The sequence below is a fragment of the Pleurodeles waltl genome, chromosome 3_1 (assembly GCF_031143425.1).
Source record: "Pleurodeles waltl isolate 20211129_DDA chromosome 3_1, aPleWal1.hap1.20221129, whole genome shotgun sequence".
NCBI lineage: Eukaryota > Metazoa > Chordata > Amphibia > Caudata > Salamandridae > Pleurodeles > Pleurodeles waltl.
The window spans coordinates 1847684395-1847697160 of NC_090440.1; the positions used below are offsets into that span (position 1 = coordinate 1847684395).

The window sequence follows — 12766 nt, forward strand, 5'->3', positions numbered from 1 at the left end:
AGGGAACATATGCAATTAGTGACACGAAGGGATACCAAGTCTGTTCTCACCTTGACACTTTGGAAGACTGTCTACGCACTGGTGACAGACCTGCAAGTGAGGAGTAGATGCACACAATCATAAGCTTCACCAGCATAGAGGCGATTATATGTGAAGCAAAGGCAAGAAGTATTGTGCCCATACAACACATTCCAAGGAAAAATGCCATGTGGATTAATGTAATTATCTTGCAAGAGTTGGAGCCCTCGGAAAGACAGAAGAGGTGGGATCTGCGAATGCTAGCATTGTGTTTCCACCTAGGCCAGGCCCTAGAGGCCACAGCCCGTTTTAGTACTTGCAATGGACACTGAACAGGAGTACAGTGAGCTGCCTTCTACAAGCACAAGTTCTCCACCCAGAGTTAAAAAAAAATATCCAAGGCCACTGTATTTTTCAACATTTCATTTCAGTTGTGCTGTCGGCCATTCTTGGGAGTTTTCGCAAATGCTGCTGCATAACTGAAGTTAAGAACTGCAAACGTTCCAGCCATATAACCCTGTGCAATTATGGGAGACTTTCACTTCTAAGTAATTTGTAACACTGAATTAATTTCCTATTATTTCTATGGTCGTGTGAAGCCTCTTTGCAACTTTCACAAATGAATACTTCATACTTGAAATCATCGCAAAGTTTAAGATGTTGCTGTTTTGCTGGTCCCCTTAGAGCACTGTTACATTTCGCTAGAAAAGTCTCAATATCCTTGTTTAATGCCATCATATTGATCTGCATAAGAACTATTCCTTTGATAAACTAGGGAGAGACACCTCTTGATTTTAATTAACACTGGTACTGTCAAGGCAGTAATGTTAGGAGGAACAATGAATGCAAGTAAGACAACATTCCCATCGTCTCACAATACCATAAACCAGCACACTTGTACTGCAGGTGCCAGGCCAAGGAAGGCGAAAGACGCGATGATACTTCAGTTTGACCTACGGCTAGAACGTTTTCCCATACCAATTTATCAGCACTCAGATACGAATGTGTCAGCATTTTCACACAAAAAAATCACATTGACGGTAAATCGTCACCTGACCTTTATACACTTACTAGACTGCAATCCGAGGGCTTTGGAAAAATACTTTCTGTTTTTTTGTAAAACTGACGTTTTAGGAAAATGTTGTGGAAAAATGTGCTAAATATACGTGGTGTTCTTGAAATGAATATAAGGATAGAGACCTATCAAGCGTAGGCTGTGTTTTCTGTAATACAGAGGACAGAGGTGTGGCTTCCCTCTGCTCATATGAATCTACTCAAAATACAGAGCAACATTTGGAAATCATATTTGGGCCTGAGACAGGGACAACAAACCATTGTGGTTAGTTACAATTCGCTACGTTCTTTATCGCTGCTAAAGCGCTGCAAAGTAATATTTCTAATGATTATAAAATGTTTATTTCCTCATCAGGTTCTCAGTGACCGTTTTAACTCGTTGTTTCTTGCCGTACACAGCAACTCCCTTATACCCCTGTTATCTTGTAACATATTACATTGCCTTTTCCGCCTCTGTCTCTGTCTCCATCTTGTCAAAATCCTCCAGGTTTTTCCCTGAGTTCTATGCCCACATCCTCACATGTCAAAGTGATGTCTCCATGCCATACCCAGCCTTTCACAATAGTCCTTGCTTCCTGCTTTCCATCTATTTGCCATTTCCCTAATCTCTGCAGGTCTCTTTGGTGATTTCAACGTTTGCACCTTTCTTCTAGCACCGCCTGTCTCAGATGTATTTCCTACCTAATTTCACAGTTTTTCCATACACCTGATAAAATCCAAATACTTTATAAACACCAAAAACACAACTGCCCAGCATTTAATCGAGCCCATGATAGTCGCAGTGAGAATGTATTTCTTACCTTGCTTGAATTCTTCCAATGTTTCCAGTATGATAGATGCATTCACCTCATGTACGAGTTACGGAAGTCCATAATAAATTAGCAATTCATGCAAATTCATAAATCCATTTAAGCATCCATCGTGTCTACCCAGTGCTTGTATTCGCGTATGTGTAATCGATTATTCTGTAAAACAAGGAAGGGTTATTATTTAAAATTAGACACAGATTTAAACTATTAAATTCAAATTAATTACTTCAAGATATGTAAACTAGATCTAGAATGTATGCAGACTATGCATATTAGATAGTAATTACACAATTATTCAAGATCAGAGGCCAAATCTCATTTAGTGTGGTCATGAATGATAGATGTTTTTGTAAAATATGCTATTAGCATTTATCCAAGTTATAAACAAGAAGTATAGCAATTGAGTTGAGACAATCAAGTTATAAACAATTATTAATGTGCAGCCTATCTAATGCTTTGAACGGCTGCCTCTCTGTATATAGTTGTTTATCCCTTTCCATTGGAAACCCAGCTTGGCACACCAACACCCACTGAACCGTTCTTGCTTTACCTTTCCAAGACCCCTTGTGTAATAAGCATAACAGCATATTCCCTCCCACAATGTTTGCTCTCTAGGCTCCTTTACTGTTTATAGCACCAATGCGATCTATCTACTCTACAATGCTGTGTGGTGTGTATAAAAATAAAGTTAACAGAACTTAAGGAAGGTGTGTACAATATTATTTATGAGCAGCCAAAGTATAGCCAAAAACATTCATGCTCACAATATAGGAAGAATCTATATCAAAGTAGCCATTGTAAAAGTCATTATTTATCTGATGTATTTTGTGCAGCCCTCATTTGGTAGACAGGCGCGCCGATCAGGAAGCAGCTACCCATTCCTTTTTGATATATGTTTATATCGAGCACTGTTGCGGACTTCTAGCACTCATCCAAGTCAAGTCTGGCTAGAAGAAAGACGAGGGTAATAAGCATGTTAACTCATTTGATGATATCGAAGTTGCTAACTACACTCGAAAGGGTTGCCTAGGGGGTCTAGCTCAACCGGAACCACCCTTGACAGGAAGCAACTGACCTACTCCCGTTATTTCAAGAGAACAAAAAGCATTCCCACACAAAAGCAATAAGTCAACCCTTTTATAAGAGCATCACAAGGCATGTCGGTAAAGCACTACAGCATATCTGCCACACAAATGTAAGGGTACAATAACCAGGTTAAAGTAATTAAAGTGGATGAGGTGGAGCTTTGCTGAAATGGCCACTTCCTCTGGCTCCATTTTTGCCTAAGTCCATTCTTCATCAGTCATGGATTCTTTATCTGGTTCCCATTTTTCATTAAAAGGGCATTTATAAATAATCTTTTTACCGCAACACTCTTAGTCTTAAGGATTTCAACAGTCAGCTTTGCCTCTGGGCGCTGCATTTCAGAAATGCCTCACGGTTAGTGGGTGTGCTCCCAGAGCATTTTTTAGTTGAAAACACTTATAAAAGTGACTTATGAAGATCATACTCCATGATTAGGTCAGCAAATCATTTAATATGGTCGACTTTTTATCATTCCCAAAAGTAGTAGAAACAGCTGCGGATTCTCCTTTTAAGCAGAGGAGTGCCGCCCCACCTGCTATGGACACAGCAAAAGTGAAAAATAAAATGAAAATAAACCGACTTTATCACCATTTTATTTTTTGCTTTGCCAGCTGCCAGACCTAAGTGTGAGGATATTGCAGGGCTGGGCCATTCCTGGAGTGCAGACTGGGAGCAAGGAGGAGTGGTGCCTGGCTACGTTAGTTTAAACTGTGCATGTCACTTTGGTCAGCTATCTTGCACCAGGCAGCTTGACATACACTGTTTAAACTTCTCCAACCCAATCAGTGTTAGGTAGCCGAGTGGACAGACAGCACAGGCCCTTAGTGCCAATATGAGCACTGAGACAGCCTGCTTCAGCCAATCCTGGCGCTTCTTTTATGGGGGGTTAAGAGCAGGAGAGCAGTGTCGGGATCGGTTAGAGCAGCTGGCTCTGGGGACTGGAGAAAGCACCAGTGCACTAGCACCGGGCTCTCGTGCCTCATGTAATTTACAATTTCCCAGCTCATGGCTAAGTAGCACTGACTCAGCCAGAGACTCCATCTGCACGCTTACAAGTATTCGTGCATGCTCCAGATATCTGCACCAACTCACCATTCATCCTCACTTAGGTTTAGAGGAAACAGCCACCAGAAGCATGTGGTAGCTGCTGCACACTAAACTGCTCTGCCTTGATCAGATATAGCACTTTATAGAACAGTATAAACTGTGATTGACAGATGCATACTGCACTCATGCGCTTGTCCTAGTCTATACACCATTCAGATGAGATCAAATACAGCATTTTAAAGCTCACAATGAACTAGAAATAAACAGGTGACACCAGACATACATAGGACCTACTGCACTCCTGTGATTATCTTTGTGCAAACAAGATCACCTATAGCGCTTGATATGAGCTGTAAATAGCAGGTGCATATTGGCTTCTGTGCTTTGCACTTTACATAAACTGTTCAGAGAGATGAGATAACATGCGTTACAGGTTTGGACTAAACAATAAATGTCAGTCACCACCAGACACACACTCAGTTGAAATTTGCTCACTCCACCACTCTGAAATGTGCCGGCCGCCACAGAATAGAAATTCATATTATGTCCCAGGACTGGAAAGTCAGTAGTGGCGCCACTTGGGTCGGCCAACTGCCCACACAGAAAGGTGCCTCCTTGGTCATTTTACCAAACTTCCAAATTCTCTTAAGGGCCTTGGTAAAGCATGAATGGAACAAACTTATGACTGGATAGAGGCTCACAGGCATGTCACCACAGAGCAGGAGCATTAGCACAGGGACTTCTAAAACCCAATCATTTTCTAAGTGAAACGTTTGGCAGACTGTATGTTATCTGTCATTTACGACAATGTGGAATGAAGTCTAAAAATATGACTAGATGTTTGCCATTCCCAGACCATTTTTAGGGTCGAGCCTGCGTCGCATGCGCTCGCGCATGCGTATTGCAGCGAGACGCTTTAGGTATTAGAAAAGGGCTCAGAGCCCTGTCGACATCACGTCAGTGTTTTTCATTGGTTCGTGGGTTTGCCTATTAAAATCTGCTTGCTTTTATTAGTCGAAGGCATGCATACGTCATGCCTTTTCCGGTGGCTAGCCCTCCTCAAGCGCATCGACCAAGTACAGAAAACATGCGAGGCTCGCTGTTTTCTGTCCGGCTCGTGGACTACTTTTTCTCTATTTTCCTAAGCGCGATTTCGCTTGGCAGAAGTCGAGCGCTTTACACAGTTAATTGCACTTTTTCGGGTTACGTACGTGAATGCACTTTTGCCGATAGGTGAAAAGTCGGGTTAGGAGTTTACATCGCTATCAGCTCTAACATGAGCAAACGTGAGACCCGTTGCATTGCAAATGCTTGTTTAAAATGCACTGACAGAATTTATCTAGGGTGTTCCTTAGAACTCAGCCCACCACAGAAAGACATGCACCCCATGTGCTCTTTTCTTGAATTACGTATCAAGTAACTCAAAGGGGTTGTTGTAATAAATGTTATGTCTAAGTGTCCGAGGGGAGGCAGGAGATACTTTTGCCACTGGTGCCCACATACTGAAGATATCCCAAGTGGGACCCAAGTGCCCCTCTGTAGATATTAAATCTCAGGGTGCCGAGGCAGTGCAGCCCAAGTCTTATTTATGGAATGGGCAGTGGACTATAAATTCAGAATTAAGCAACACAAAAAACAATGCTTAGTAATATGCTGTCCAGTTTGTATTTTTATAAATAAAAAGAAAAGTACTTTATGACACTCTACCAAATTCTATGCACAAATTAAAAATGTGTACAAAATGGCAGATTGAACCGCCTATTATGGAACCCTTTACAGAACCTCACAGTCAACTTAGGGTACACACTTATGAAAGGTACCACAGCACTAGTAACTCCCTCAAATGCACCATGGGTCGCTTTCTCCAGATGCACCAGAAGCTTCTGGGCATACCCAAACACAAGCTAAATATTTTCTTCAATGGTGTCCTTAACCCTCTGGGTACAAGCAGGGAACACAATCAGTGCCCCTCATGAGTGAGCTCTTAAATTCAGGGTATCTCAGCCTCTGGAGCAAGATTTGCCTGTTGGTATACTTCAGTCTCCAGGAGGGTTAGTTTCACACCTCACAGCCTCTAAATATTTGTCATTTTTTGGAAACTTGTTGTAGATTACTCTTCTTCCAATGAACAGAGTTCAGGAAATAGCCCTCCTGTCCCTTCAGGTCCTAGCAGGCTATGTGGATGTTCAAGGCTCTTTCATAGCTCAAGAACCCTCCTGTCTCCTTCCAGCAGTGGGGAGCTGCAAAGCCTAGGACTGGCTCTCCTGTTTAGGCTCCTGGTAATCTTGGTCTGGGGGTCTTCCGATGAGCAGTTTCGGAGAATTGTCCTCCTGCCCCTTCAGCTCTAAGTAGCCTACCTGGCTGTACATGGCTCTTTCACAGCTCAAGAGCCCAGCTGCCTCCTTCCATCAGTGAGGAAGTGCAAAGTCCAGGACAGGCTCTCCTCTGTAGCCATTGGTTTTCCATCAGAAACATCTTGTGACTCACAATGCAGAATACAATGCCTGCCTGCACGCCCCAGGACTTACTGCCTCCTGGTCACCAGCAAGGTGCCTGTGTGTCCAGCAGGAGACAGGGCACTCCCTCCAGGGAAACCCATTGCAGGACAAATTCAAAGACATCCAGGAGAACTCTTCTTTGTGTGTGGAGTTGTTGGGCACCATGAAGAAAAATCTGCCCACTCTCATATGTCTACTTGATGGGAGTCTAAAAGCAGGTCCATATCGAGCTGGATCTTGCAAATGAAATTCAGAGGTTCTTACAATGCATAGTTCTACATGGTAAAGTAGTTAGCCAGTCACTTCCTATCCAAGTACTTAAAATGTTTTGAGTGGAGAGGAGAGGTTAGCAAATATCGGGTTCTTGGACCTTTAAAAATGTGCTATCAGGCCGAAGAATTACTCAAAAATATTCAGAATCTGCACTCGCTGCCAACTAGACCTCAGCTGATGTTGCACGAAAAAGGAGATGGTGTACATATACCCACACCTTGTCTTCCTGCAACCCATCCCAGCAAGGTCCCTGCAACAATGCAGCTCTTATCCATTCTGCCAGCGGCTCAGGAATGGTAGGTTTTTAGCGCATCAAATCTTGAGATGCAATTTTATTTTGCTCCCATGCAATTTGCACTACTCAATACAAATTAAAATCACTGTCAACAGTAAATCAAATTCACGACACAGACTGCTCTGATAATTTATCATAAAACATTAAATCCTTGAAAATATTTAAGTTCTATTGATGGAAAACTACAGAATTATTTTTAAAAAACACAAATATTCTTCTTTTCAATTAACAAAATTAAGCATTGCCATACATTTAATTTTTTCAATAAGCAAGAAAGAGGATGGCAAGCAATTATGCAAGAACATGAATACATTGGAAACTTTTGTAAAAATCAATATTTTCAATGATCATTTACAGCCATACTGGACCACGTAGCCTTTACTTATGAGATTTTGGCAGTCATTACGACCCTGGTGGGCGGGGGAGAAGTGGCGGTAATACCGCCAACAGGCCGGCGGAAACAAAAAAATGGAATTATTACCATGGAGGTTACCGCCATGGTCATCCGCCACTTCTCCACTCTGACTGCCAGGGCGGTGACGACCGCTGGGCTGGAGACTTCGGTCTCCAGCCCAGCGGCTGTCACCAGACCGCCGGCGGTATCAGGACCCTGCATACCACCATGGATTTTGGGTGGTTTGAAACCGCCACAAAATCCATGGCGGTAGGCACTATCAGTGCCAGGGAATTTCTTCCCTGGCTCTGATAGGGGTCTCCCCAACCCTCCTTCCCCACCCCTGAGTCCTCCCCACACCCCTGACACCCCTACCACCCTCCAAAGGTGGCAGGATCCCACTCCCCACCCCCACCATCAACATACACACCCCCTCCCCACTTCCACCTCCAACATTAACATACACATCCCCCTCCCCACCCCCAACATTAACACACACACCCCCTACACGCACACATACAGACATGCAAACAGACGACCCGCACACATTTTCCAGACACACAACACCCCCCGCATGCATACACACACTCACTCGCCCCCTCTACATACTCACACGCACACCCCCATGTACGCACACAACACCCCCCAACCCACCTCCCCTAACGGACGATCACCTTACCTTGTCTGGTGATCCTCCGGGAGGGGACGGGATCCATGGGGGGTGCCCCTGGGTTGGGATTCGGTGGGCAGGGTTCTGATGACGGGGCAGTGGAGGTGGAGCAGCCTCCACTTCCCCGCCGACCGCCAGTATGACTGCTGTAGGCTCTCCATCCGAAAAAGGACAGAGGGCTGCCAGCAGTCATGATTCGCTGAACAGAAAAACGCCTGCACAGTGGTACCTCCGCGGTCTTGGAAAAAGACTGCCAAGGTTGAAATGAGGGCCTTAATCTGAACTTTAAATCATATGAAGGATATGCAGACTTACATATTTTCAACAGGAATAACACCACTTTTTAGTTTTTGGATATCACTTGTTTAAACTTAAACTGCACTTGAAAAACAGAGGGGCGGTGCCCAGGCTTCCATTACCCGTGGACCAGTAACATGAGCTACAGCCCAGATCATAACTACAAGTTAATAAGATAAAAGCAGACAAAACCTGCAGGCGAAACTCTGGGGAGAAGGGGCTGTTAAAAGGGGGACTGAATTTGTTTTTTCCAATTCCCCTTGTAGTTCCTCATTTTTGAGTTGAACGTCAGGATTACATTTATAATTTCTGTAACTCAACTCCGTACCTCAGAGTCAAAAGAAACCCCAGGTATCAGTAACTCCAAGAATTAAGCTAGCAATGATAAAACAAGGTCATTGAGAATGAGCCTCCCATTTATAAAGCAGTGAAACAGATCATAAGAATTAATTAATTTGTGAATGTATTCTTGTGTTTTTTTTCATAATGAAATTGGTTAAAATGAATTAAAAACAATTGTGTACTGTATAATAGAAACTGTTTTAAAGAAACAGTAACTGAAAAAATAAAGTACATATGAACCAAAATAATATATTATCTTGAAGCCAATCCCTTTACATGATGAAGCACACATACACCCTATTTACATTTCTTAAATAGGGAAACCTGTTTAGATGCAGAGTCTCCATTGTGCAACATTATCCCCCTTTCTGAGCTAGTAAAAATATCTGTATGAAGAGTAAACCATTAATATAAAAATACATTTACCTTTGTTCCTTATACCTAAAAACAGATTTGGTGTTCCTATATTCTGATTTAGGAATTACTCAATTTCCCTCTGTGGGTATCACTACACTAAAGAACACTTCCTTTAAAAGCATGTGATCCTCACACAAGTTAAATCAAACAAAGAATTACACTTTCATCTCAACCAATGAACTATTTCTGACCAGAGTTCATTATATATATCTCATAAATCAATTTTCAAAAAGGTTTTTACTACTGAGAGTGTGAACTCCTTACCGTAAGTATGCTATTGTGACTAACATAAAATAATAATTAAATAGGTAGTCTATACATGTAGCTCTCATGTTGTGACCAAACATGTTTAAATGTAAGAAAATAACAAACCTTGTGGCTACAATATTATAGTTAAACATAATCTTTATATTAGAATAATTCATTGTACAACTACCACCACAATGGTAATAATGGTTACAATAAACAGATGAATATAAACCTAAAAATGAAGAAACAGAATGACAGAAACCAAAAATATTAATACATTATGCACCCCATTTACCCGACACTGCATTAACTTAGATTGATGATCTGACATTATCATAGCAACAGTGATCGGATTGTCTCTGTTGTAAATCTATTGTCTCCCAAATATTACCAAAATGTCAGGTATACATATACATAATCATTCAGTTTACATACTGCTTAAACTTAATCCGAAGCTTTTCCCCCCCCCCCCCAATTTATTTCCATGTTTCCACATGAATGCCTTTCTGGCTGCTTAACTGTAATTATTTGTAGATGCAGAGGCACCTTCCGCAAGTCAATTTAAGCAGTCAATTCAAAAGCAATATTGGTAACTGTTGATCCTTTCTTCCATAAAAGGTGTGCTTAGCTGTTTTTCCTCAACAGAACCTTCCTGTTTTGTTTATTTGCTAAATCATCCATTGTAAGTGTTTGGTCGCAGAATTGCCTTTTTGGAGCTTACTCATTTTCACCAGTTCACATTTGTTTCCTATTTTTGTAAATGTGAACCCAGAACATATCAGCATCAACCTGTCTTGCGAATACCAACAATCAAGCAATTCAGGTGCTCTATACCGTAACTACGAACATTCTTTATATCATTTATAAACTGTTCTTTCTTTGGGATTGTTGCATGCACTACTAGGTATAGTTTTATAAGAATGAGAAACCACACACTATTTTAATAACAAGGCAGTGGTTTTGGGTTAAAAAGAAATAAGAGTGGTGGAACTGGAGGTACTCCATAGCCGGATATAGCCTCAGAGGTGTCAAATATTTGCAGTATTTTAGGTGTGTTTTTTCTATTTCAAAAATATATTCCAAAAACCAGTGGAGCTATTTGTAGCACTAGTTCATGATCAGCGGTGTCAAAAACAGTAGACAGATTCAGCATACCTCACAGGGACATTTCACCCTTGCTTGCTTCCATCAGAAGCAGTACTCTTACCTCCAACAATGCATTGCAGTCTAAGGGCCCGATTAAGAGTTTAACAGATGAGAAAGCCCGTTTGTCAAACTCCCAACAGAGTGGCCCCCGTCTTCATGACGACCACCCCACCAGCTCTATTAGGTGTTTCCCGCTCAGCCGGTGGGCGGAAACCTCGGCGGGATATAGGCGGCAGCATTGTCTCCTGCTCGTCTTTGAGGCAGCAGCAATGCTGTCACCTGCAGGGCACAGCAGCTAGTGAACATTTTAACGGTGCTGGGCAAAGGGACCCCTGCACTGCCCATGGCAAGTGGATGGACAGTGCAGGGCCCCCCACTGTAACCCCCGGCACCTGTTCTTCACCAGCCTTTTCACAGTGGTGAAATTGTATGAAAAGGCTGGCAGAGAACGAGGTCGTAATCTGCAGGGCAGCCCTGCATGCAGCAATGGCCTGGCGGATTATGATCTTCACCCACCATCAACCCTTCGGGGTCACAATCCCAGGTGTGACACCAAAACCTTGGCGGTCTGACCGCCAGGGTCTTAATGTGGCAGTTGGACCGCCACAGCAGCCACTGCCAGCCACTTAATTGGCCCCTAAGTGTCATCAAGAATATTATTAGTTTCTGTTACTGCAACTTTGGGATTATGTATTTTTAATTATATTGCATATGAAAAATAAATGGCACCACCCCTATTGGTGGATAGCAAGACCGATCTGTTCGGATCATAGATGGGTTCTTCATCATCTTACTGTAATGGCTATTTTCTGATCAATGGGTTTCTGCTTTTCTCCCATTTCAAAGTGATTACACATAATTTGAGGTTTTCTTTTACTGTGTGTAATTGCCCAGAGTAACAGTTTTGTTATATTTTTGCTTTTTCATTAAGGAGGTACTTTTTCCTGAAGCAGGATATGTGTTATAGGCCTCACTCAATTATTATGCAGAACATTTCCCATACCAACATCCTTCAGGTCATAAAGATAGTTTTCACATAGGTTTACCATTATCTTGGTTCCATATTTTATCAAATTTCCATAGTATCTTTTAGCTTGTCTTATTCAATCTTTTCCTGCCTGAATTTCAATAATCCTGGATAGTCAGTGAGTCCAATGCTCCCATCCTATATACAACATTCAAAGAATGTCTTCTACCACAGCCCTGTTTCTTGAATTTAAAAACTATGCTTTCCCAAATACACCGAGCCCTTTTTCAGCCCTCTTGTAGTTGTGCTTTTGAAAAACAAAATAGGGTGATAAAGCAAGATTTTTGTAGCCCCAGAGAAGGCATAATGGTTGGATACACATCATATTAATGGTTGTATGATGGAACAACGCATGCAAGAACCACGCATGCCTGAACAACGGGGTCGGAACAACGACTGTGTTGTTACCACAAATGCTTTTACCACGCATGCCTTTACTAGGCATGCTTTTACAATGAAAAAGCGTGGTAAAGACGTGTGGTCCTAGCATGCCACCCCACCACCCATCCTAATGCCCAAAAATTCTCCACACCTAACACTAAAACTACCCGATGCCCCCACCCCGCCCCTAAAAACAAAAGTACCCTGACACTCCTCACCCCCTCTGAGCCCTAAAACCTTCCCTGACCACCCCACCCGCCCTAAAATCAACTGACCCCACCTCTAAAAACAAAACTAACCCGACCCCCCACCCCTGACCCTAAAAAGAAAACTACCCTGACTCCCACCCATAAAAACACCCTGATACCCCCACCCACCCTAAGCCCTAAAGCCTTCCCGACTCCCCACCAGTCATAAAAACAACTGCCCCCCAACCCGCCCCTCAAAACGAAACTACCCCACCACCTCTTCCCCTGAAAACAAAACTATCCTGGCCCCCCTCACCCACCCTGAGCCCTAAAACCTTACCCGATCCTCCCACCCACCCTAAAAACAACCGACCCCCCAAACCCTGCCCCTAAAAAACAAACTACCCTGATCCCCCAACCCTGCCCCTAAAAATCAAACTAACCCAACTCCCCCATCTCTGCCCCTAAAAATAAAACTATCCCGATAGTCCCCACCCGCTCTGAGCCCTAAAACCTTTCCTGACCCCCACCTGCCCTAAACAGACCCCATTTCTA

The 12766-nt window shown here is 42.7% G+C and overlaps 1 protein-coding gene across 6 annotated transcripts in view; it reads right to left on the minus strand.

The window, feature by feature from the left end:
• Positions 1–12766, minus strand: part of GULP1 (GULP PTB domain containing engulfment adaptor 1) — a 1895686-nt gene that overhangs the window by 1531806 nt on the left and 351114 nt on the right. For all 6 annotated transcript variants that reach the window (XM_069225937.1, XM_069225932.1, XM_069225939.1 and 3 more), the window contains one exon: positions 1893–2057. The gene's annotated coding sequence lies outside the window, so the exon portion shown is untranslated. The remainder of the gene's footprint in view (positions 1–1892; positions 2058–12766) is intronic.